This window comes from Carcharhinus amblyrhynchos, chromosome 30 (genome assembly GCF_965287045.1).
Source record: "Carcharhinus amblyrhynchos chromosome 30, sCarAmb.v2.hapA, whole genome shotgun sequence".
NCBI classification, from domain to species: Eukaryota; Metazoa; Chordata; class Chondrichthyes; order Carcharhiniformes; family Carcharhinidae; genus Carcharhinus; species Carcharhinus amblyrhynchos.
Genome location: NC_137353.1, coordinates 1,808,915 through 1,835,786, shown reverse-complemented (window position 1 = coordinate 1,835,786; position 26,872 = coordinate 1,808,915).

Here is a 26,872-nt window from a genome sequence, read left to right as displayed (position 1 = left end):
CACTCTGTGACCTATTGGGTGGAATTTCAGGGACCCTCCCACTCCCATCTTTCAGTTTGCCAAAGTCAGTGAACTTTTCAATGTCTGGCAGCAGTTTACAGTCCCACCCCCCCTTCCCCCAGCCCCGCCCCCAACCCCTGAATGTCAGTTTACACTCACTAATTTCTTGCAAGTCCAGGAACAAGCCTTTGGAAGATGCTTGACATCTTCAGTGATTTAATGCAATATTCTTGCCGGTCATTGTTTTTATATAAGACCATAAGACGTAAGAGCCTTGAGAAAAAAACTTTGTATCCTCAATGGCGACAGGTGAGGTCCCAGAGGATTGGAGAATAGCCAGTGTTGTTCCTTTGCTTAAGGAGGGTAGCAAGAATAATCCAGGTTATTACAGGCCGGTGAGCCTTACATCAGTGATAGGGAAATTATTAGAAAGGACTCTTTGAGACAGGATTTATGCCCACTTGGAAATAAGTGGTTGTATTAGTGAGAGGCAACATGGTTTTGTGAAGGGGAGGTCATAAACTAGATTGGGTTTTTTGAGGAAGTGACAAAGATGATTGATGAGGGTAGGGCAGTGGATGTTGTCTACGTGGACTTCAGTAAGGCCTTTGACAAGGTCCCTCATGGTAGACTGGTGCAGAAAGTGAAGTTGCATGGGATCAGAGGTGAGCTGGCAAGCTGGATACAAAACTGGCTCGGTCAACATATCGGTCAAAGGAGACAGAGGCTGGAAATGGAAGGGTGCGTTTCTGAATGGAGGGCTGTGACAAGTGGCGTTCCTCAGGGATCAGTGCTGGGACGTTTGCTGTAATATATATAAATGATTTGGAGAAAAATGTAATTGGATTGATTAGTAAGTTTGCAGATGACACAAAGATTGATGGATTTGCGGATAGCGATGAGGACCATCAGAGGATACAGCAGGATATAGATCAGTTGGAGACTTGGGCAGAGAGACGGCAGCTGGAGTTTAATCCGGACAAATGTGAGGTAATGCATTTTGGAAGGTCTAATACAGATAGGAAATATACAGTAAATGGCAGAGTATTGATAGGCAAAGGGATCTGGATGTACAGGTACACGGGTCACTGAAAGTGGCAATGCAGATGGAAAAGGTAGTCAAGAAGGCATACGGTATGCTTGCCTTCATCAGCTGAGTCATTGAGTTTAAAAATTGGCAAGTCATGTTGCAGCTTTATAGAATCTTAGTTAGGCCGCATTTGGAATGTAGGCACTCACTGAATGTTAAAATGGCGGCGCAGGCTTGTTGGGCCGAAGGGCCTGTTTCCTGTGCTGTGTTGTTCTTTGTTCAATTCTGGTCACCATGCTATCAGAAGGATGTGGAGGCTTTGGAGAGGGTACAGAAAAGATTTACTAGGATGTTGCCTGGTATGGAGGGCATTAGCAATGAAAAGTGGTTGGAGAAACTTGGTTTGTTCCCACTGGAGCAACAGAGGTTGAGGGGAGACCTGATCGAAGTCTACAAGATTATGAGAGGCATGGACAGAGTGGATAGTCATAGGTTGGAAGAGTCAATTACTAGGGGGCATAGATTTAAGGTGTGAGGTGCAAGGTTTAAAGGAGATGTACGAGGCAGATTTTTTTACACAGAGAGTAGCGGGTGCCTGGAACTCGTTGCCGGGGGAGGCAGTGAAAGCAGGTACGGTAGGGAGTTTTAAGGGGCGTCTTGACAAGTACATGAATAGGATGGGAATAAAGGGATATGGTTCCCGGAAGGTTAGGGGGTTTTAGTTCAGTCGGGCAGCATGGCCGGTGCCAGCTTGGAGGGCCGAAGGGTCTGTTCCTGTGCTGTAATTTTCTTTGTTCTTTGTTCTTTATAGGAACAGAATTAGTCCACTCGGCCCATCGAGTCTGCTCCACCATTCAATAATGGCTGATTTTTTTTCTCATCTCCATTCTCCTGTCTTTTCCCTATAACACCTGATCACCATATTAATCAAGAACCTATCTATCTCTGTCTTAAAGATCTTCAATGACCTGGCCTCCACAGCCTTCTGCAGCAATAAGTTTCTTTAGCCGAAGAAATTCTTCCTCATCTCTGTTTTAAAGGATCGCCCCTTTAGCCTGAGGTTGTGCCCTCTGGTTCTAGTTTTTCCTCATAGTGGAAAATCCTCTCCACGTCCACTCTACCCAGGCTTCGCAGTATCCTGTATGTTTCAATAAGATCCCCACCATCTTCTAAACTCCAATGAGTACAGACCCTGAGTCCTCAGCTGTTCCTCGTACGACAAGCTCTTCATTCCAGGGATCCTTCTTGTGAACCTCCTCTGGACCCTTTCCAAGGCCAACACATCCTTCCTTAGATATGGGACCCAAAACAGCTCACAATTTGGGGTCTGATCAGAACGTTATACAGCCTCAGAAGTACATCCCTGCTCTTGTATTCTAGCCCTCTTGACATGAATGCTAATATTGCATTTGCCTTCCTAACTGCTGACTGAACCTGTTCAATAACCCCAAGAGAATCTTGAACAAAGACTCCCAAGACCCTTTGTGTTTCTGATTTCCTGAGCATTTCCCTGTTTAGATAATAGTTTCTGCCTCCATTCCTCCTTCCAAAGTGCATAACCTCACACTTCTCATTATATTCCATCTGCCACTTCTTTGCCCACTCTCCTAACCTGTCCAAGTCCTTCTGCAGCCCCCCCCGCTTCCTCAATACTACCTGTCCCTGTATATTAAAATCAAAAACTGGTGTCTAAAGTTCTGATTGTGCATGGCTGGTAGATATTGTAAAGTATTCTTTCCTTTCTCCTACACCTTATACCCAGATATTTATGCTGTAATGTTTCCATTTAGTGACACTGTTTTGCTTTTTAAACCATCAATAAATAATTTAATTTTGAGAATAATATCAAATTTTATAGTGGCACTTTCAGAAAACAAAATGTGATATAAATCAATGGAATAGCTGGATTGAATGACTGTTTCTTTGCTGGATTTGCTGTGTAATATTTCTTATTACACTTATTTGAAAAAAAATCCTTCAACCCTCCTAAAATATTTATTTATTATTTATTCGTGTCACAAGCAGGCTTATATTAACACTGTAATGATGTTACTGTGAAAATCCCTTAAAATTCTCTGAAAAGATCTTTAATATTTGATTAAGCTTTCAGGCTGATTTTAACTCCCAACCTGAAATAGATCAAAGCCGATGGCAGATGCATAATTGGGCAGGTAGCAGTGTAGTGACAACGTCACTGGACTTGTGATCTGGTCCAATTCCCTGTGGACCTGGCTTCAATTCTCGAAGAAATAAAAACAAATTCTGGGATATGAGGCTAGTCTCAGCGCTGGTAACCGTGAAACTATCATCAGCTGGTTTACCAATGCCCTTTTGGGAAGGAAATCTGCCATCCTTACTTTACATGTGACTCCAGGCTCACAGTAATGTGATTCACTCTTAAATGCCCCTCTGGAATGGCTGAGCGAGCCACTCAGTTCAAGGGCAATTAGGGATGGGCACAACTGCTGGCCTTGTCAGCAATGCCCACATCCCATGAAAGAATTTTTAAAAATCCCAGATGGGTTTTAACATCCAGCCTTATTGGAATGTTGTAGCGAACAGTTGCCTCATTCCCTTCCCTCTGCAGTTCCCTCTATGGAAAATTATTTTATTAATTTGTTGTGGACATTCTCATTTGCTTCTCGACAGCTGGTGTGCACCCCCTCAAATCCAAGTTAAAATGCCACTGAACACACATGTACATCATGGAAACATAGAAACATAGGAGCAGGAGGAGGCCATTTGGCCCGTCAAGCCTGCTCCACCATCCATTACGATCATAGCAACTCAATACCCAATCCTGCTTTCTCCCCATAACTTTTGATCCCATTCGCCCCAAGACTATATCTAGCTGCCTTTTGAATATATTCAATGTTTTGGCATCAACTACTTTCTGTGGTAATGAATTCCACAGGCTCACCACCCCTTGGGTGAAGAAATGTCTCCTTAGTTCCGTTCTAAATGGTCTACCCTGAATCCTCAGAATGTGACCCCTGGTTCTGGACTCCCCCACCATCAGGAACATCCTCCCTGCATCTACCCTGTCTAGTCCTGAAAGAATTTTACAAGTCTCCATGAGATTTCCCTCATTCTTATGAACTCCAGTGAAAATAATCCTAACCTTGTCAATCTCTCCTCATACATCAGTTCCATCATCCCTGGAATCAGCCTGGTAAACCTTTGCTGTACTCCCTCGAGAGCAAGAACATCCTTCCTCAGAAAAGGAGACCAAAACCTTCTGAGAAGCTTATAAAATTCTAACAGAGTTAAACAGGATAGATTCAGAAAGAATGTTCCCAGTGGTGGGGGAGTCTGGAACTGGGGGTCACAGTTTGAGGGTAAGGGGTAAACCTTTTAGAACTGAGGTGAGGAGAAATTTCTTCACCCAGAGGGTGGGGAATGTGTGGAATTCACTCCCACTGAAAGTAGTTGAGATCAAAACATTGTGTGATTTTAAGAAGAAATTAGATATAGCTCTTGGGGCTAAAGGGATTGAGGAATATGGGAGGAAGGAGGGATCAGGATGTTGAATTTGATGATCATAATGAATGATGGAGAAGGCTTGAAGGACCAATTGGCCCACTCCTATTTCTGTTTCCTGCCAGACTCCAATAGCCTCATCCGCTGGCAAAACCATTGAGTTAAGATGGGGATTCCACTGAAAGGGAAAAATTATAATTATCCTTTACCACCTTTATAAACCAGGCGAAGTTCCTCATTAAAGCAGGTTGTCTAGAGGAGAACACTCTAGACTTTCTTATCCAGACTCTGGATTGAAGGTCACTGTGGGTGGAGGATCTCAGCCGGCTTCACGGACTGACAAAGCTGTGGCCTGAGGGGGAAATCCAGGAAGTTAAGGTCCCTGTGATCTGGTCTGAGTGGCTGAATGCTCGTTTTGTTAATCAGCTGGGTGAGCAGTTACTACATTGCTTACAGATTTAGCTACCTCATTTAAATGATGAACACTGATACTTATTAAACTTTGCGTGTTAGCTGTCTGTGCTAGAGTATTTAATACTGCAGCTGTGTGAAATTTCAGCAGTAACATGCTCTTTCCACACGCTCCAGCATTCAAATAAATCCCTGCAGGCACCTTCAGCTGACTAATACTAAAAGCACGGCTGTGTGTCTCTAACGCCTAATGAACGGGGGGCTATTGCAGCCGGGCCTGGGATTTCTACAGAAGATTCATAACATGAAGCAGTAGTATGTCAAAATAATCCGACAAATGACAGTAAAATACAAGAAACACAAGACCACAGTCAAACAGTGAAGTTACACTGGAAAAGAATCCTTTGGCTTATATTTTTTCATTTGTGGGACATGGGCATTACTGGCTGGTCAGCATTTATTGCCCATCCCTCATTGCCCGAGGGCAGTTGAGAGTCAACCACATTGCTGTTGCTCTGGAGTCACATGTAGGCCAGACCGGGGTAAGGACGGCAGATTTCCCTCCCTAAAGAACATTATTTTTCTAACAATCAGCAATGGTTTCATCAGTAGATTGTTAATTCCAGATTTTTAAAATTGAATTCAAATTCCCCCATCTGTCACAGCAGGATTCAAACCTAGGTCCCAGGACATTAGTGAGTTTCCTGAATTAATAGTCCAGTGATAATACCATTAGGCCAGCACCTCCCGAGCTATTCTACATTAGTAAACAATTAAATTACTATTTATAACAGACTAACAGCTTAAAATTATCAGTGTTGACCTGGTAAACAGGGGTCAGTGTGATGGGTGTATGTAACAACGCTGTTTGCCAATGAAATCCACCATCTTTCATTTTTGCCACTCTTTGGTTTCCAGGTGACACAGTTTATGAGACATCACTCACAAAGGAAATGCAAATATGTGACATCTCCACTCTCCCATACTATTGCTGAAATTTCACACAACACCAGCATTAGAGTTATAGAGTCATAGAGGTTTAGAACATGGAAACAGACCCTTTAGCCCAACTTATACACGCAGGTTTTACCATTAAGCTAGTCCCAATTGGGCCATATCCCTCCATATCCATCTTGTGCAAGTAACTGTCTAAATGCTTTTTAAAAGACAAAATTGTACCCGCCTCTACTACTACCTTTGACAGGTCATTCCAAACACTCACCATCCTCTGTGTGAAAAAATTGTCCCTCTGGACCCTTTTGTATTTGTCCCCTCTCACCTTAGACCTATGCCCTCTAGTTTTGGTCTCCCCTACCTTTGGGAAAAGATGTTGAATATCTATCTTATCTGTGCCCCTCATTATTTTATAGACCTCTATAAGATCACCCCTAAACCTCCTACACTCCAGAGAAAAAAGTTCCAGTCTATCCAGTCCCTCCTTATAAGTCAAACCATCAAGTCTCCAGAGCATCCTAGTAAATCTTTTCTGCACTCTTTCTAGTTTAATAATATCCTTTCTATAATAGGGTGACCAGAATTGCACACAGTATTCCAAGTGTGGCCTTACCAATGTCTTATACAACTTTAACAAGACGTCCCAACTCCTGTATCCAATGCTCTGACCAATGAAACCAAGCATGCCAAATACCTTCTTCACCACTCTGCCCACCTGTGACTCCACTTTCAAGCAACAATGAATCTGTACCCATAGATCTCTATGTTCTGTAACTCTCCCTAATGTCCTACCACTAACTGAGTAAGTTCTGCCCTTGTTCAATCTAGCAAAATGCATCACCTCGCTTTTATCTAAATTAAACTCCATCTGCCATTCATCAGTGCACTGGCCTAATTGATCAAGATCCCCGTTGCAATCCTAGATAACCTTCTTCACTTCCACTATGCCACCAATCTTGGTGTCTTCTGCAGACTTATCAACTATGCCTCCTAAATTCTCACCCAAATCATTAATATAAATGACAAATAACAGTGGACCCAGCACCAATCCCTGAGGCATACCACTAATCACAGGCTTCCAATTTGGAAAAACAATCCTCTACAATTGCTCTCCGTGTTCTGTCATCAAGTCAATTTTGTATCCATTTAGATACCTCAGCCTGGATCCCGCGAAATTTAATCTTCTGCAATAACCTACCATGTTGTACCTTGTCAAAGGCCTTGCTAAAGTCCATGTAGACAACATCAACTGCACTGCCCTCATCTACCTTCTTGTTTACCCCTTCAAAAAACTTAATCAAATTTGTGAGATATGATTTTCCACTCAGAAAGCCATGCTGACTGTTTCTAATCAATCCTTGCGCCCCTAAATGCCTGTAGATCCTTCTCTCAGAATACCTTCTAACAATTTACCCACCACAGATGTGAGGCTCACTGGCCTGTAGTTCCCAGGCTTTTCCCTACAGCCCTTTTTAAACAAAGGCACAACATTTGCCACCCTCCAATCTTCAGGCACCTCACCCGTGACCACCGACGATTCAAGTATCTCCGCTAGGGGACCCGCAATTTCCTCCCTAGCCTCCCACAATGTCCTGGGATACACTTCATCAGTTCTTGGGGATTTATCTACATTGATGCGCTATAAGAGATTCAGCACATCTTTCTCTGTAATATATACGCTCCTCAAGACATCACTATTTATTTCCTCTGGTTCCCTAACATCCATGCTTTTCTCAACATGAGAAATATCCATTTAGGATCTCACCCATCTCTTGTGGATCCGCACATAGGTGACCTTGATGATCCTTAAGAGGCCCTACTCTCTCCCTAGTTACTCTTTTGCCCTTTATGTATTTGTAGAAGTTTTTTGGATTCCCCTTTGCCTTATCTGCCAAAGTAATTTTGTGTCCCCTTTTAGGCCTCCTGATTCCTCTCTTAACTCTATTTTGACACCATCTATACTCTTCAAGGGATCCACTTGACCTCAGCTGCCTATGCATGTTATATGCCTTCTTCTTCTTAACCAGGGCCTCAATATCCCAAATCATCCAGGATTCCCTCCCTCTACCAGCCTTGCCCTTTACTCTAAAAGGTACATACTTACCCAGAACCCGGTTAACACACTGCTGAAAGCTTCCCACTCACCAGTTGTGCCTTTGCCAGCCAGCAGACTCCCCCAGTCAACTTTTGAAAGTTTCTGTCTAGTAGCATTAAAATTGGCCTTGTTCCAATTTACAATTTTAACTTTGACTTTATCACATCCAGTTATTCTACTGAGGGAAATTCTGCATAAATATTCAATAATTCCCGAAAATGATCGAACGACACTCCAGAATATTCATCCACCTCCATTAATCTCTGGAAATGCAAGTTTTTCTTTTACTCAACTGTGGAGTTCCCTTTGTGGTAATATTTCCACCTCCCAGTGGAGTTGAACAGTGGAGGAGTGATTGTACCCAATATACTAGAGGATTGGATGGAAGGATACAGATTAATAGGTAACAAGTTTGACAGTTTTTCTCCACTGCTGGTGAATTAGTAACTTCTCCGCCTGTCCTGCAAGTATTTATGTTGAATGATTTGACCAATAAATGTTACTGGTCAGTTTTATAACCACTTACATATTTCATGTTTTCTGGAGCGCTTCTTCTGCTTTCTCATTTCCAGAGACACCTCATGTGATGTTGCTGCAATACCAACTGAAGAAGCAAAGCTTTATCCTCCCAGGTTTAAAGCAATCTGCTGTAATCAGTATTGCAATCTGTTTCTTCATGCACCAAACATTGGCAGCACATCAGAATTTTACTTCAAAGAATGATGCTGAATAGTTGTGGCCATCGACAGTATAAGAAAGTTTATGGAACTACAAACACTGTCTCTGATGTTCCTTTGTTCCTCCAGGCTGGGTCTCAAGTATTAAAATATCTGGTGAGTTCAGATACTGATCCAGCAATGAATAGACTCTATGGAAATCAAGCCATGTTATTTGGGAAAGAAATTGATTCCGTCTTTGTAAAGAAAATAAAATGCTCATTGATAAACATTTTGCAAGTGAATGCTGTGATGAATCTTCAGTTTTTACAGTTATGTAAAGCTCCTTAGATAATCATTCTTCAGCAAATCTTCAACATTTTCCCCAGGGAAATTAAAGTGTACTGAGGGAAGCAGACTGGGGGAATAAGGGAATATTCAAACAGTGGGATTTGCCTCCCTGTTTTGAGAATACCCTGTTTCTCACCTGCTGGAAACTCCACTGGCCACTGTTCAGAATCACATCACACTGACAGTAGGGTGGTTGAGAAATCCTGGACCCCAGTGGATTCCCCTTCTGCCCTGAAAAGTCCAAACCAGGAGAATCAACAGTGAAGACCTCAGCAAATCCACTTTAGAGAGGCTCAAAGCAGAGCTATGGATTCCACGTGATATTACGGCTTTTGGATCCTGTGACCATGCTAGGTTCAGTCCTCCCCACCCACACACAAACACACTCCCCTCTCGCGCAGCACACACACACACACACTCCCTACTCCTGCTCCAGGATTGGTTGCCTATTTCGGGCCTACTCCCAGCATCACTCCCACTCTGGGCCCTGTTCTGGATCCCACTCCAGACCCATTCTCATGGCAGGCCAGCTGCCACTTTGTGCCCCATTCCCATATGAACCCAGGCCTGGCTCCCACTCCCACTTTTTCCCAGCTCTTGTTCCTGGAAGCTGGGAACTGAAATTGAAAATTTACCTTTCAACTGCTCGACCAATCACAGGCAGGTCTTTCCCTGTCCTGATAGGCTCATTCATAAACTTGCGTTCATGTGCCCCTTCCTCATCTGCCAATCCGCTGATGGGAAGCTGGAAAATTCCTGCCAAAAAAGGGGAAGTTCTAATAGACCAGGAATATAAATTCCAGGAACAGGAGTAGGCCATTCAGCCCATCTATCCTGTTCTACTGTTCTAGTAGATTATGGTTGTATTAACCAGTTGAATTACAAGCCCATGGACCATGAAGGTGAATTAGGTGTGAATGTTGAGTTTGTGCTGATGGGCTAAGTGTTGGCTGGAGGATGCAGGTTGGTGATGGTGACGATAGATGAATTATTTTTATTTTGCAGAATGTTTACTTAGGATTTGCACTCAGACAAATCCAGGATTGGATGAATTGTTCCTGATCAGCAGAAGGAGAGAAATTGAGGGCAGGAATTTATTTCCTTTTTCTCACTGTTCCATAAAATTAAACCTTGGAATTCCCATCTTCCTAAACCTCACTGCCTCATTTTTATCCTTTAGGATGCTACTCCTTTTTTGAGCTTTTGTTCACCTGTACTCAATCACAGAATTGTTACAGTATAGAAGGAGGCCATTCGGCCCATCGTGTCTGCACTGACTCTCCAAATGAACAAATCACGTCATGCCACCCCCTCACCTTCTCCCTGTAACCCTGCACATCCTTCCTTTTAAGGTAATAATCCAGTTCCATCTTGAATGGACCAATTGACACTGTCCCCTCCCCCCATCCACATTCTCGGGGAGCTTCCTAGATCCTAACCACTCGCTGTGTGAAAAGATTTCTCCTTGCATCTCATTGCTTCATTTGCCAGTTACCTTAAATTTCTTTCTTGGTCCTCTCCCTACCTATTCTGTCCAGAAGACTCACAATTTTGAACGCCTCGATCAAATCCCTTCTCAACCTTCTTTTGTCCAAGGAAAACAGCCCCAACTTCTCCAATCAATCTTCATAACTCAAGTTCTTCATGCTTGGAACCTTCCTTTTGAATATTTTCTGCACTCTTCCTCTCTAATGCCTTCACATCCTGGAGTCTAGAGCTGGTCGCAGTATCTCCTTATCACCAGAATCAAATTATGTTTAAAACACTCCCGTAAAGTGTCTTGAGATCCACGTTAGAAGTGCTACATCATTGCAAGTTGTTGTTGTTACTTGATGCCAAGGTAAAGGTCATTGCCCATCGATTTCAATGTCAAATTCAATGCTAGAAATACAGTTTGAAAGAGTTTGCAGAGTTTGAGTGGGACAATTCAGGGTAATCAGTTAGTTTTCACCTTGCTGAGTTAGTCATTATTTGCCACAAAGAAATTGCCAAAGTTACAGACATGAATTTTTAGAAGATTTCATAAAACAATCCCAGGAATGGTAGCAGCCTGTGTTTGGAAATGTGTTGTCAAGTGATTTGGACAAATATCCTGAAGGCAACGGAGAAAAATAACTGAGTTGTTCATTATTAATTTTTTCCTGCACAAAATGAAGATCACTTATCACCCGTCATATTTAATTCAAGTCTCTATTTAGAGCCACTAATGGGATTAAATATTCAGATATTCACAGCTTGACAAATGAAATGCCTTATAGGTTTTGCTGAATCCATTGTTTGACCTTCCAGTTAATGACAATCGTGTTCTCCAAGGTCCTCGGAATTACCCTTCTCTGGGATATCTCTGTTCTGTAAAAGGAAGAAATTGATTAAAACTGATGTAACTGTCAGAGATGTACACACAGTTGAGAATTGCTAATGGTTCAGACATGGGCTGCAACCTCAGGAGAGAAACAGTGGAAATTCTGGCATCTAAAAGTCACAGCTTTGTGACTGAGGGTCACTGATGATCAGAGTGAGTTCCCAGTCTGACCTGCAGAAATTTTGTTTGGCTGTGGTTCTGAATCAAGATGTGCCATTCCAGTAAGTTTCACTTCGTTTAAAATGCTGATATCTTTACCCTATTCTGCAGCAATGATACTTTCATGTCATCTAAACCCTCACTGATCCATATCCGATTCCGGTTCTTCAACATTTCCACATTTAAATTCTCATCTTTCCTTCTATAAGGGCTTCCTGCGGGTGCTCCAGCTTCCCCGCAAGGTACAAAGGTGTGCAGGTTAGGTGGATTGGCCATGGTAAATTGACCCTTAATGTGGGGTTTTACGGCCTCGCTCGAGCGACACTGGAAATTCTGGCCTGAGGTCAATGAACATTTCTGTTGTCTGCTCCTCACCCTCTCCGATTCCATGGGCAGTAGCATTCCGGCATTAAGGACCAAAGATGTGTAGGTTAGGGTGATTTACGGGGTAAATACTTGAGGCTCCAGGGATAGGACCTGGGTGGGTTACTCCATTGGAGAGTTGGTGCACACTCGATAGGCCGAATGATTTCCATCTGCACTGTATGGATTCTATGAAAAAGCCCAGTCCTCTCTATCTCTCTAACAACCTCTGAGCTCCCAGGTCTTAGGATTGCAGTTTCTCTATACCCCCACTGTTAGTATCTGAGTCTAGTACTACTCAGACCCTACTGCTATTCCACCTAAATGCTTCACTCTCTCCACCTTTTTTTCGCTGTTCCATAAAACTAAACCTTGGAATTCCCATCTTCCTAAACCTCACTGCCTCATTTTTATCCTTTAAGATGCTCCTCTTTTTTTGAGTTTTTATTTACCTGTACTCAATCACAGAATTGTTACAGTATAGAAGGAGGCCATTCGGCCCATCGTGTCTGCACTGACTCTCCAAATGAACAATTCACGTCATGCCACTCCCTCACCTTCTCCCTGTAACCCTGCACATCCTTCCTTTTAAGATAATAATCCAGTTCCCTCTTGGATGGACCAATTGACACTGCCCCCTCCCCCCATCCACATTCTCAGGGAGCTTCCTAGATCCTAACCACTCGCTGTGTGAAAAGATTTCTCCTTATGTCTCATTGGGGGAGTTGATATTATCCAGCCTGTGCAATAACTCAGTTGTGAAGTAGTGCTTTTAGTGCACAAATGAAAATAAACAATAACCACAAGCCTGTGGTGGACACAATGGGTCCCAACTGGGACTAAAAGGTTAATGGACCCTCTCAGGGTCTTACTTTATACAATGCTCGGTATACAAGCTCCACCTGGTTATCTAATTACCGGACCCCAGGGAGCTCCTATTCAACAAGCCCAACTGGGAGGTCAATGAATGATTCCCCATGCAGATCATGGGGGGTAATCACAGCCTTGAAATCTAGTTTCCGTGTTATTACCCTCAATTCACAGGCACCTTCTCAGAGAGATGGAAATGTTTCCATGGCCCATTTCAAAGAGGATGAGGAGAGTTATCCCCGGGATGGTGACCAATGTCCGTCTCTCTGTTGAACAGAGTGTTTGATCATTATCACATTGCTATCCATGGGATCTTGCTGTGTGCATATTGGCTGTTGTTTTTCCTACATTACAACAGTGACTACATTTCAAAACTGCTGTAAAGAGTTTTCAGATGATATCAATACAGTCTTTCTTTCATTTATCACTATTGTATACGTGCAGTTTTTATTACTTCAGAAAATACAGGAAAAGATGGTGTTGGAATGTATCAGGGCAACACAGGGCACTGTGGTTAGGGCTGCTGTCTCACAGCATCAGGGACCCAAGTTCAGTTCCAGCCTTGGGTCTGTGTGGAGTTTGCATGTTCTACGCGTGTCTGCATGGGTTTCCTCTGAGTGCTCTGGTTTCTTCCCACAGTCCAAAGATGTGCAGATTAGGTGAATTGGCCATGCTAAACTGCCTCTTAGTGCCCCAAGATGTCTACGTTAGGGGGATTAGCGGGATAAATATGTGAAGTTATGGGGATAGGGCTGTGTTAGAGAGACAGTGCAGATTCAATGAGCTGAGTGACCTCCTTCCGCACTGTAAGGGTTCTATGATTCTACATGGGTTTTTAAATATTAAAGACCCCCAAGTATCCAATATAAAATTGGATTAGAGTTGTGCGATTGTCTAAGTTTTGTACTTTTTAATGCTTTCCCTTTCTGTTAGTTGGAAAGTGGGAAAAGTATGTCTGGTTGCACACTTAACAAATGATTAATGACCATAATGCTATTTTCAATAGCTGGTAGGCTGCTGATGAATTATCCACTCAAGGTGTCTGTTAATAGATCATTGACTCTGCAGTAAATCACCCTCACCTGTAGACTAAATTTACCCTGCTTAATAACTTTTAAAATGATGAGAAATCTGTTAAGTTTCAGCTCTGACGATGAGTGGCAGCAGTGGTGATAGGTAACACAACTGATTTGATTCATCAGGCTATCGTTTCATTCTGTTTCTCGACAAGGGAATGACATCAAAGTTAGAGTCAGATTATCGTTCAGAGTTTGGAAAATAATCATATTTTGATATTATTGGAATCAGGTTTTTGAGGGGAAGTATTTCTATTTGCACGGGGATAAACTGGGATATTTTGTCAGGATCGAGCCTTCCTGGGTCAGGAAAACCACAAGTCAGAGGGACATTGATACTCCAATTATGTGACCATTTCTCCCTAACTCCAATCTTGGGGCACTCACAATGACGCAGGCCAGACTCTTTGAGTGAGATAAGAAATAATGAATCAGAAACGGTTTTGGATTAAAATATCAACTAGCAGCCGGCACGACACATCATTTCACTCTGAATCGTGATAATTATCAGAGACATAGCAACTAAATCCTGCTGGAAATACTCAGCAGGTCTGGCAGCATCTGTGGAGAGGAAAACAGAATTAACATTGCAAGTCTGTGACCTTTCATGGGAATGGGAAAAGTTAGCAATGTTAGCAACCATAGAATCCTGACAGCGCAGGGAAAGGCCATTCAGCCCATTGAACCTGTGCTAACTCTCTAAAGGAGCATTCCGTCTAGTCCCACCTCCCGAACCCCTACCACCCTGTAGCCCCATACCGTCCCCTAAACCTACACTGCTTGTGGGAGGAAACGGGAGCATTGGGGAGGAAACCCACCCAGACCTGGGGAGAAGGTGCAAACTCACACAGAGTGTGACCCAAGGCCTCAATCAAGCCACTGTGCCATCCTGCTGCCCACAATAGATTTTAAACAAGTGGAGGGTGAGACCAGGACAAAAGGAAGGTCTGTGAAAGGGTGGAAGTCAGGAGAGATTGAATAATGGGAAAGTTAGTCTTCCAGGGCCAAAGGCAATGGTGATGGGGTAAGAAAAGAAATCAAATGTGCATCTGGAGCAGGTACCACCGTCTGCAATAAAAATCAAGAGAAAACCCAAAACAAGTAAAATGGGGGCAGAGATTACAGGTGGGATTTTCCAGCCCCAAAACCGGAAAATCCCACCCAAGATCAAAGGACCTTTGCATATTCCGCTCCCCCCCACCGACCCCACTCCCTGCCCGCTACGATTCCCAAGGCAGGCAGGACGGGAAAAATCCCCCCCCCACATTATGAAATTTCTGACCTCAGTGATGAGTCCAGAAATCTGTAAAGTGCCCAATCGAAGGAGAAGCTGCTGTTCCTCAAACTAACATTGATCTTCACTGGAACACGGCTGCAGGCCAAGGGCAGAGATGTCAGCGCGAGAGCAAGGTGCAGAATTAAAATGACAGCTCAGTGGTAGCTCGGGGCCATGCTTTCAGACTGAACGCACTCACTCAAACAAAACGACACTCAATTATTGCAACATAAATAGAGGCACGGTGTACTTGTACACAAACCGAGTGTACCAGCCAAAGGGTTAAGATGCATTGTATTCAGCTCTGTGCAGCTAATGTTAGTTCCCAGCCCAGGGGAAAGGCATTGTAGATCAACCCTTGCTAATGGCTGTTCAAGGTCACAACTGAAGTGAACGCAACAGTCTTTTTGTTCCCTCTCCATCCTTATTTATTTATCGTATGTGATCCAAGTATTCTGCAATGGAAGACTTTGACACTTTATTGATGATTAGCTGAATTCTCTGCAAAATGTCAGTCACTGCTAGATAAATTTTAGCTTGTCCCAGTAAAAAGCTCATGGTTATCATCCGCGTGAGAAAATCTCATTTAACTGAGATCGAAATCTTCAGAAATACCATAGGTGAGATGGTTCTCTATCGGTCAAATAAGATGCATCATCTCTTTCTTTCCCCGATATATTTTCCTGAATAAATGCAGGTCCCTATCTCTCAGACTGGTAATTTATTGAGTTGGGCACAAGTACAAAATATCTACAATAAAGAGAATTTCTGATATTAAGAGAAAACACATGAAGAGATATCTCAAATGTCAACTGCCAGCGATTTGGTTTGTCTGCTAAAAGTACTGAAGTTATTCTAGCCGAGAAGAGGGTTCAATCTACCAGAGGGAAACAATAGATAAAAGTGGGTCTCTCGTGTCATTGCTGACAGTGAGGAGTTTTTACACCGATTCCTTTAGTTAAGCACTCAGACTTTACCTCAACCTTTTATAAAAAGACATTCTAGGCTGGGGATAAGATGAGGAGAAATCTGACATTTTTCAGCCAAAGGGATTTTGTGGGAGAGTTTAATTAGAACTGCAGAATCATAGAATCCCTGCAGTACAGAAGGAGGCTATTCAGCCCATCGAGTCTGTACTGACCATATCCCACCCAGGTCCTACTCCTGTAACCCCACACGTTTACCCTACTAATCACCCTGACATTAGGGACAATTTAGCCTGGCCAATCCACACAACCCGCATATCTTTGGACTGTGGGGGGAAACTGGAACACCTGGAGGAAACCCACGCAGACACGGGGAGAACGTGCAAACTTCACACAGACACTGACGCGAGGCCGGAATTGAATCCGGTTCCCTGGCACTGGAAGACAGCAGTGCTAATCACTGCATCATCGTGCTGTCCCAATTGCTGAATGTGAATACATATTTCTGTGCAAGATTGTGGCAAATTTATTTATATTCGTTCAGAAGATGTGGGCATTACTGGCAAGGCTACAATTTATTACCCATCCCTCATCACTCTTAATAAAGCAGCTGCATTTCTGAGCACAACTGAGTGTCTTACCAGACTAATTCAGAGCGGTTAAGACAGAACCATATTGCTGTGGGTAAGTCACATATAGGCCGGGTCAGACAATGACCATTTGACCAAGAGAGAATTTAAACACCGCCCCTTGACATTCAATATCATTAATGAGTTCCCCACCATCAACATCTTGGGGTTACCATTGACCTAGAAATGGAACTGGACACCACCATATAAATACTGTGGCTGCACTAGCAGGTTAGAGGCTGGGAATTCTGCTGTGAGTAACTCACCACCTGACTCCCCAAAGCCTGTCCACCACCTATAACGCAGGTCAGGAGTGTGATGGGATACCCTCCACTCACCTGGGTGGGTGCAGCTCCAACAACGCTCAAGAAGCTCAACACCATCCAGGCCAAAGCAGCCCCACTTGATTGGCCCCCCCCATCCACCACCTTAAACATTCACTCCGTTCACAGGTGTACAATACAGAAGTGCTGTGCTATGTACAACGTAAACTGCAGTAATTGGTTAAAGTTCCTTCATACTCGCAACTTTTATCATCTAGAAGGATGAGGACAGCAGAGGCATCGGGTGCACCACCACCTGAACACTCCCCTCCAAGTCACACCATCCCCAATTGGAAGTATATTTTCATTCCTTCCCTGTCGCTGGGTCAAAATCTGAAACTCCCTCCCTAACAGCGCTGTGGGTGTACCTACACCACATGGACTGCCCGGGTCAAGAAGGCAGCTCGCCACCACCTTCCTGAGAGCAATTAGGGATGGGCAATAAATGCTGACCCAGACAGCGATACCCACATCCTGTGAACAGAAACAAATAAAGTGAAGTACTGCATCCAATATTTGGAATACTGCGTCCAACTCTGGTCGCCGCACTACCAGAAGGACGTGGAGGCTTTGGAGAGAGTGCAGAGAAGGTTTACCAGGATGTTGCCTGGGATGGAGGGTCTTAGTTATGAGGAGAGATTGGGTAGACTGGGGTTGTTCTCTCTGGAAAGGCAGAGAATGAGGGGAGACCTAATAGAGGTGTACAAAATTATGAAGGGTATAGATAGGGTGAACAGTGGGAAGCTTTTTCCCAGGTCGGAGGTGACGATCACGAGGGGTCACAGGCTCAAGGTGAGGGGGGGCGAGGTTTAACTCCGATATCAGAGGGATTTTTTTATGCAGGGGGTGGTGGGGGCCTGGAATGCACTGCCAAGCAGGGTGGTGGAGGCGGACACACTGAGATCGTTTAAGACTTACCTGGATAGTCACATGAGCAGCCTGGGAATGGAGGGACACAAACGAATGGTCTAGTTGGGCCAATGAGCGGCACAGGCTTGGAGGGCCGAAGGGCCTGTTTCCTGTGACATAAGAACATATGAAATAGGAGCAGGAGTAGGCCATCTAGCCCCTCGAGCCTGCCCCGCCGTTCAATAAGATCATGGCTGATCTGAAGTGGATCAGTTCCACTTTCCCGCTTTCTCCCCTTAATTCCCTTGTCTATCAGAAACCTATCTACCCGTGACTTAAATATATTTAGTGAGGTAGCCTCCACCACTTCAACGGCAGAGAATTCCAGAGATTCACCACCCTTTGAGTGAAGAAGCTCCCCCTCAACTCTGATCTAAACTGTCCTTCCCTTATCTTGAGGCTGTGCCCTCTAGTCCTGCTATCCTTTCTAAGCAGGAAGAATCTCTCTACTGCTACCATATCAATCCTCTTCATTATCTCATACATCTCTATAAGATCCCCCCTCATCCTTCTAAACTGCAACGAGTACAGACCCAGTCTATTCAGCCTCTCTTCATAGGCCAACTCCCTCATCTCAGGTATCAGCCTACGGAACCTCTTCTGTACTCCCTCCAAGGCCAATATATCCTTCAGCAAGTGCGGCGACCAAAACTGCACACAGTACTCCAGCTGCGGCCTCACCAGTGCCCTGTACAGTTGAAGCAAGACCTCCCTACTTCTTTATTCTATCCCCCTCGCTATAAAGGCCAACATTCCATTTGCCTTCTTGACCACCTGCTGCACCTGCAGACTGGGTATTTGCGACTCATGCACAAGGACCCCCAGGTCCCTCTGCACTGTAGCATGCTGCAGTTTTCGCCTTTTAAATAATAATCCCTCCTTCTATTATTTCTACCAAAGTGGATAACCTCACACTTGCTGTACTGTTGTTTATTCTTTGTTCTTTGATAAAAATAAATAAAAAGTTAAACATAACCTTTTAAAAAATTTAAAGAATTAAAAAGTAAAAAAAAATTAAAAAGGATTTTCGTGAACCAGACGGGCTTTTAACAATTTAATAATTTCATGATCACCATTAGGAATGTTTTCTTCTTAATTCCAGGTTTATTTAATTAAATTTAAGTTCTGCATGCCATGATGGAATTTGAATTCTGAATTATGAGTTGAGGCTTTGGGGTTACTGGAATATGCTGCAGTAACCTGAATACTCATCTCTCTGGGATTATGAAAGGCACCCAGATGCTTATTTAAACTAACGGTGAGTGTCCTTCCTCAGGAACCTGAAGGGGCGTTATCAAAACTGTACTCCGCCCTTGTAAGTAGCAATGTCAATCGAAAAACCTTGTAGTGATTGCATGGTAGAAGTAGATGTAACTATTCGTGGATGAATGGGTAAATATTTGGTTAATATTGCAGCATCAGCTGTTTTAAAAAATGTCAATGCTGTTTATTCAAAATGAATAATACTTGCTTTAAAATAATGGACCAGTATTTCTTGAGTACAGAGACACGCTTTTTAAAAATTTATTTCCCATCCCATGGACAGATACAGCTGTGACAGGCAGGTTGGTGAGGAGGAGGTCTAGTCTGTTTCTCCCTCTTGTTGGTTCCCTCACCTCCTGTTGCAGACCCAGTCTAGCAGCGAAGTCCTTTAGGACCCAGCCAGCTCGCTCTGTGATGCTGCTTTCAAACCCCTCTTGTGATGGACATTGAAGCCCCCACCCAGAGTTCATCCTGTACCCTTACCACACTCGGTGCTTCCTCCAAATCTTATTGAAATGGAGGATATGGATTCATCAGCTAGGGGAGGCTCAGTGTGTGGCAATCAGCGGCAGGTTTCCTTGCCCATGGGGTCCAGAGTCGATACTGAAGATTCTCCCCAAACTGTATACCACTGTGTCCCCACCACCGTGGGACAGGACATGCCCAGGAATGGTGATGGTGTTGCCTTGGACATTTTATCTGTCAATTTGAATGTGTCTATCTCCCAATTTTGGCACAAGCCCCCAGATGTGAGTAAGGGGCACTTTGCAGGGCTGGGTTTGCCACTGTTGTTTCCAGTGCCTGGGAACATGCCGAGTGGCACGTCTAATTTCATTTCTTTTTGTTTTCTTTGTGGTGGCTGTACGCTCGGAATGTCTCAGCTATTTGAGAGGGCACTTCAGAGCACAGTGCAATGCGTCTGAAATCATATGTAGGCCATTGGTATCATGGGCTGTTAAATGATGTGATATCGGTTTGAGAGAAATCCAAATGAACTGTGTTTCCTTTCACTCTGAAACTGTTTGCTGTTATAATGGTATTCGAGCCATTCTGAGATAAACAGGTAAATAGTGAGGAAAGCGGGTATGAGTGACATTCTGAAGAAAGTTGATTCTAGTTTATCACACGCGTCTGTACCAGTGTTCAACACAGATCTTTTCATTTGCATAGCTTTGGAATTTGTTGTCCCCTTTGGCAGATTTCAAAGAAAAGCTGATTTTGACTCTGTTCCTGCAGTGGTCAAAATTCATTAAAATCATTGGGCTGGCTCCATGCCAGAATCCCTCTCCGGCATCCTCAGGGAGTACATTTGGAGTTTTCTACAAGACCAGACCGGGTACAGAACCAATTAGCTGCCTGCTCTTCACTCACATCTCCACATCTGAGCAACATTCTAGTTTCAATTAAAACAACAGGACAGTATGCTAATCAAAAGGTTGTTTATCTGTGTGGATAATTTCCGATATTATTCTGCGACAGGCAGTCTATTACATGCAGCTCCAAATTCACACTTAACTCAAAGAACTAAAGGTTCACAAGACAAAAAGTTATATCTACATAGCGCCTTTCACACAATCAAACATCCTCTGCCACCTCACAAGAGAATAACCAACCAAAGGAAAAAATAATGGATCCGCAGTCCATCAGAACCATAGAAAGGTTACTGGACAGAAGGAGGCCACTCAGTCCATCTTGGCTGTGCCTGCCTCACGATTGTATGACATAGAAACTAGAAGCAAGACTAGGCCATTCGGCCCCTTAAGTCTGCTCGCCATTCGTTTTGATTATGGCTGCTCATCAGATTCAATATCCTGATCCCCCCCCCTTCCCCCCATATCCCTTGATCCCTTTAGCCCCAAGAGCTATTTCTAATTTCTTCTTGAAATCACACAACATTTTAGCCTCAACTACATTCTGTGGGAGTGAATTCCACACATTCACCACCTTCTGGGTGGAGAAATTTCTCCTCACCTCAGTCCTAAAAGGTTTACCCCTTATCCTCAAACTATGATCCCTAGTTCTGGACTCCCCCACCACTGGGAACATTCTTTCTGAATGTCTAATCCTATTAGAATTTTATAAGTTTCTACGAGATCCCCTCTCACTCTTCTAAACTCCGGTGAATAAAATCCTAACCGACTTAGTATCTCATCACAAGACAGACCTGCCATCCCAGGAATCAGCCTGGTAAACCTTCGCTGTACTCTCTCTAAAGCAAGGACATCCTTCCTCAGATAAGGACACCAAAACTGCACACAATACTCCAGGCGCAGCTTCATTACGTAAGAACATAAGAACATAAGAAATAGGAGCAGGAGTAGGCCAGCTAGCCCTTCGAGCCTGCCCCGCCATTCAATAAGATCATGGCTTATTTGAAGTGGATCAATTCCACTTTCCCGCTTTCTCCCCATAACCCTTAATTCCCTTGCCTACCAAAAACCTATCTACCCACGTCTTAAATATATTTAGTGAGGCAGCCTCCACCACTTCAACGGGCAGAGAATTCCAGAGATTCACCACCCTTTGAGTGAAGAAGTTCCTCCTCAACTCCGTTCTAAACTGCCCCTCCCCTTATCTTGAGGCTGTGCCCTCTAGTCCTGTTGTCCTTTCTGAGCGGGAAGAATCTCTCTACCTCTACCCTATCCATCCCCTTAGCGCCCTATAAAATTGCAGCACAATATTCCTGTTTCTGTACTCAAATCCTCTCGCTATGAACGCCAACAATTAGGACAGAAAATCAATAAACACACACTTAATTTCTTGAAATGTGCAGTTAATGGGTCAGATACATTCCAGTGTGGCATACATTCATAAAATTCAGGCCTATCGATCTTAGATATCTGCCTGAAGTTCTCCTAATTTTCTACTTGGTAAATGAGTCAAAGCTGGGCAGGTATCAGTGAGGGAACAGACGGGATGTGCCATGGCCAGGGACAGGAGAAAGAAAACTCAGTCAAGAAGTCAGTCTATCGATCCCCTCCTGATGCTGCTACTGGGACTTGTTGCTGAAATGGTAGAGACACCAATTAAAGCACTTTCCAATCCAATTTGTGCTCCCTAAAACACCCCACATAGATTTATAACGGCAATGCAGAGTGAATACAGATAGCAATGAATGTCATCAAAGTAGTCACTCATGTATAGCAGTTATGCTTTACAATTTCCAATAAAAATCATGTTTCCATTCCTTGGGAACCTATAATCAGCACATGGCTATTGATGCATAACATTCAGGAGGAAGAATAAAGCGAGCTTGTTTTTGTTTTAGATATTCAGCCTCCTTTTTGCATTGAAGTTGCATAACAGTGCAATGACTCATTAATGAAGAAAGTAATTTAACTCATTATGTATCAAATTGCAGGAGGATTGGTTTGTTTGGACTCTCTGATGGAATGTACAATGGGAAGTTTGCCTGTAATGAATAAAGCAGCTTTCAATATTTAATAACACTCATACAACCATATCTCAAAAAGTAGCTAAATGCAGTGAAATATTTTGAATTAATAAATCAAGTTGCTAATTTTAGAATTAAGATTCACTTTCTGAAGGTTACCACTGAGCAGAAACTAAACTAGACAAGCCATGTAAATACAGTAGCTGGGAATTCTGCAGAGAATAACTCACCTCCTGACCCCTAATGCCTGTCCACCATCTACAAGGCACAAGTCAGGGGTGTGATGGAATACTCTCCGCTTGCTTGGATGATGTAGCTCCAATGCCATTCAAGAAACTCAACACCATCCAGGAGAAAGCAACCTGCTTGACTGGCACTCCAGTCATCACCTTAGACATTCACTCCCTCCACCACTTGCACAGTGGTGGCAGTGTGTACTATCCACAAGATTCACCACAGCAACTCATCAAGGCTCCTTTGACAGCACCTTCCAAACCCATGGCCATTACCATCCAGGAGATCAAGAACAGTAAGTGCAAATACCACTGGCTGCAAGGCCCCCTCTGAGCCACACACCATCCCGATTATATCGCCATTCCCTTGCTCCCACTGCGTCAAATCTTGGGATTTATTCCCTAACAGCACTATGGGTGTACCTACACTTCAGGGACTGCAGCAGTTGAAGAATGAAGCTCACTGCCACCTGCTCAAGGGCAACTAGGAATGGGCAATAAACACTGGTCTAATCAGTGATGGCTACATCCCATTAAAGAATAGATTTTGAAAAAGATGGAGATTAGGGAAGGTGGAGTTAATGGAAACCTGAAGTACAAAGATGTTTACCTGAATGTATGTTTACCAACAACTGTCAGAGTTACTGCTTCTAACCCATCTTTTCTCTCCTTGTATTTCAGTAAAAACCTTTTCAATGAAGAAGTCTCCCATCTAATTGTGACAGCTCACTCCTCTAAATTCAAACCTAGTGTTTTTAACATATAGGCACCAAGCCCAATTATTACAACCACCTGCATTTATTTGGCACCTTTAACCCAAGATGTTTCACAGAGTCCTGAGGGAAGACAGATATTAAGCCAAAGAAAGAAAGATTGCGGCATGACCAAAATCTTGGTCAAAGGGATGGGTTTTAAGGAAAGTTTTAAAGGATGAAGGGGTAAGAGAGAGGCAGAGGTGTTTGGGGAGGGAATGTGAGAGTGTGGAGCGAATATGATTGAAGGTATTGTTGCCAATGATGGAGTGAAGGTAGAGATATGTTATAAAAATGTAAAATGCAGGAAATATACAGCAGATTCCATCATTTCTCACCATCACTCCATACTCACTCATCTCATTGGCTCCAGCTCTCTCACACTTGATTTGAAATTCTCATTGTCTTGTTAATTCCCCCCTGGTGGACAGGATCTTTATCCTTTATCCTTTATCTTTATCCTTTGCTGCCACACTCTGAAATCCCAGACCAGAATTCCTCTCCCTCCTCCAATCCCTTTTAACAAACTCCTACAAAATACCACTGGCTGCAAGGTCTCCTTTTTTCCTAACTTCTCCCAGTTTGACCTCCTTTGGTGAAACAATCCGTTTCTCTTTGACTACGCTGCTATTTTTGAAAGTTAAAGGTGTTACATAAATGCAAGTTGTTGTTGAAAAGCAGAGCAATAACTCGTGTGCAATTGGTTGATCAAGGAGAGGCTGTGAGTAGCCCTGCCTTAGCGACACGGACTGGAACCTGTAGAGCAGACGGTGATACTGGAAGCAGCATTGGTTTCACTCACTTGCAAACTGATGTGTAAGTCATTTGTCTGGTGTGGAGGCAGAGTATAGCAGCCTATTCCTATAAGGCAAGGATGAAACTATGACTTGCATCACTTTAACACCCTCTCATAACCCTCTTGTCAAGCACATTACAACCAATATTCTCAACGTGTTGTCTCTATTATAATGTAGGAACAGCACAGCAAGATCCCACAGACAGCAATGCGATGATGACCAGACCTGCAGTTTTTCAGTGACGTTAGTCAAGGGATGATGAAAATTTGCCAGGACATCTGGGATGATCCTCAATCTCTTCTCCAAGCTTTTTAAAAATTCATTTATGGGATGTGGGTGCCACTGGCTAGACCAACGTTTATTGCCCATCCCTAGTTGCCCCTGAGAAGGTGGTGGTGAGCTGCCTTCTTGCACCTGCTGCACTCCATGTGGCGTAGGTACATGCACAGTTCTGCTAGTGAGGGAATTCCATGATTTTGATCCAGTAATAGTGAAGGAATGATGATATATTTCCAAGTCAGGAAGGTTACTGACTTGGAGGAGAACTTGCAGATGGTGGTGTTCCCATGTATCTGCTGCCCTCGTCCTTCTAAATAGAAGTGGTTCTGGGTTTGGAAGGTGCTGCCTAAGGAGCCTTGGTGAGTTGCTGCAGTGCATCTTATAGATGGTACACATGGCTGTCACTGTGTGTTGGTGGTGGAAGGAGTGAGGTAGCAATTAAGCAGGTACTTTGTCCTGGATGGTGTTGAGCTTCTTGAGTGTTGTTGGGAGCCACAGTCATCCAGGCAAGTGGAGAGTATTCCATCACACCCCAGACTTGTGCCTTGTAGATGGTGGACAGATTTTGGGGAGTCAGGGGGTGAGTTATTCCCTGCAGGATTCCTAACCTCTGACCTGCTCTGGCTGTCACTGTATTTATATGGCTGGGTCCAGTTTGGTTTCCACTCAATGGTAACCCCCAGGATGTTGATTGTGGGGGCTTCAGGACTAGAGGGCACAGCCTCAAAATAAGGGGGGGGGGAACAGTTTAGAACAGAGTTGAGGAGGAACTTCTTCATTCAGAAGGTGGTGAATCTCTGGAATTCTCTACCCATTGAAGTGGTGGAGGCTACCTCATTGAATATGTTTAAGTCATGGATAGATCGGTTTCTGATAGATCAGGGAATTAAGGGTTATGGGGAGCAGGCAGGTAAGTGGAACTGATCCACTTCAGATCAGCCATGATCTTATTGAATGGCGGGGCAGGCTCGAAGGTGGCCTACTCCTGCTCCTATTTCTTATGTTCATGTGTTCAGATATGATAATGTGATTGAATGTCAAGGGGCAATGATTAGATCATCTATTTTTGGAGATGGTCATTATCTGGCACTTGTTTGACGTGAACGTTACTTGCTACTTGTCAGCCCAAACGTGAACATTGTCCAGATCTTGCTGCATTTGGATATGGCCTGTTTCAGTATCTGAGCAGTCGTGATTGGTGCTGGACATTGTGCAATTGTCAATATTGGGATCTTTCATGTCCATTGGCACTGAGTGAAACACAGGAGCTGGAATTCTCTGGCTGTTCTCACCTCACCGTTGCTGCAAGTCAGGACGGAGAACTTGGTGCTGAGCTAAATCTCCGATCACTGCAGCAGGACCAGAGAACCCCATCAGTGTGAACGCTGGAGAATTCCACCCAGCATCTCTGACAGTGCAACACTCCCTCAATACTGCATGGGAGTGTCAGCAAAACCATGTTAAAGGGTTAGTCGGACATGTTGAATATTTAGCCAGATTGACCTTGGGTTGTATCCTATTCAACTGGTTCAAAACACAATTCAGAGGCCCCCAATTTCTCACAATTAGCTTTGAAACGATTTAAAATTGGAAAATGGGAGAACACAGCACAGAAATAGGACATTTGGGTCGCTTTGCCTCTCAAAGAAACATTGATTTATTTCTGTTGTTCTTCTGGGTGAAGATAAACATCAATGAACAGATGACAGGACAGTGATGAGGAAACTAGGCCAGCAATCAGGATGGAGACACTTCCTTTTATTTAAAATGGAGTTATTAGGATTTTAATCATTCTGGGATCATGTGACAATGATACATTTATTATCGGAATATCTCTGATGTTGTGAGCGGAATTTATTTAGCTGAAGTTGGTGCAGAAACCTTGAACAAGCTAACAGCTCCTGTTGCTAAACCAACTGACAATGCTGCTTTCAATCAGATTTGCCCTTCACGCTGTTGAATGACAACATTGTGTAGGGCTAGTGTATCATGCTGAAAGTTCGGAGGGTGAGATGGGGATACAACAACAGAAATAACAACTTGCATTTATATACTTCCTTTCACATGGTACAGAGGCCAAGGTCTTTTCTCAGGGGGCCATTTTGGAACATCACTTGACACCAAACTGCCTCAGACCATATTAGGACAGGTGACCAAAGTATTAGCCAAAGAAGGAGGTTTTCAGGAGCATCTTATGGCAGGAGAGAGAGGCAGAGACATGAAGATTTTTAGAGAGGGAATTCGGCAGCTCGTGGCCTCGGTATTGGAAGGTACAGTAACCAAT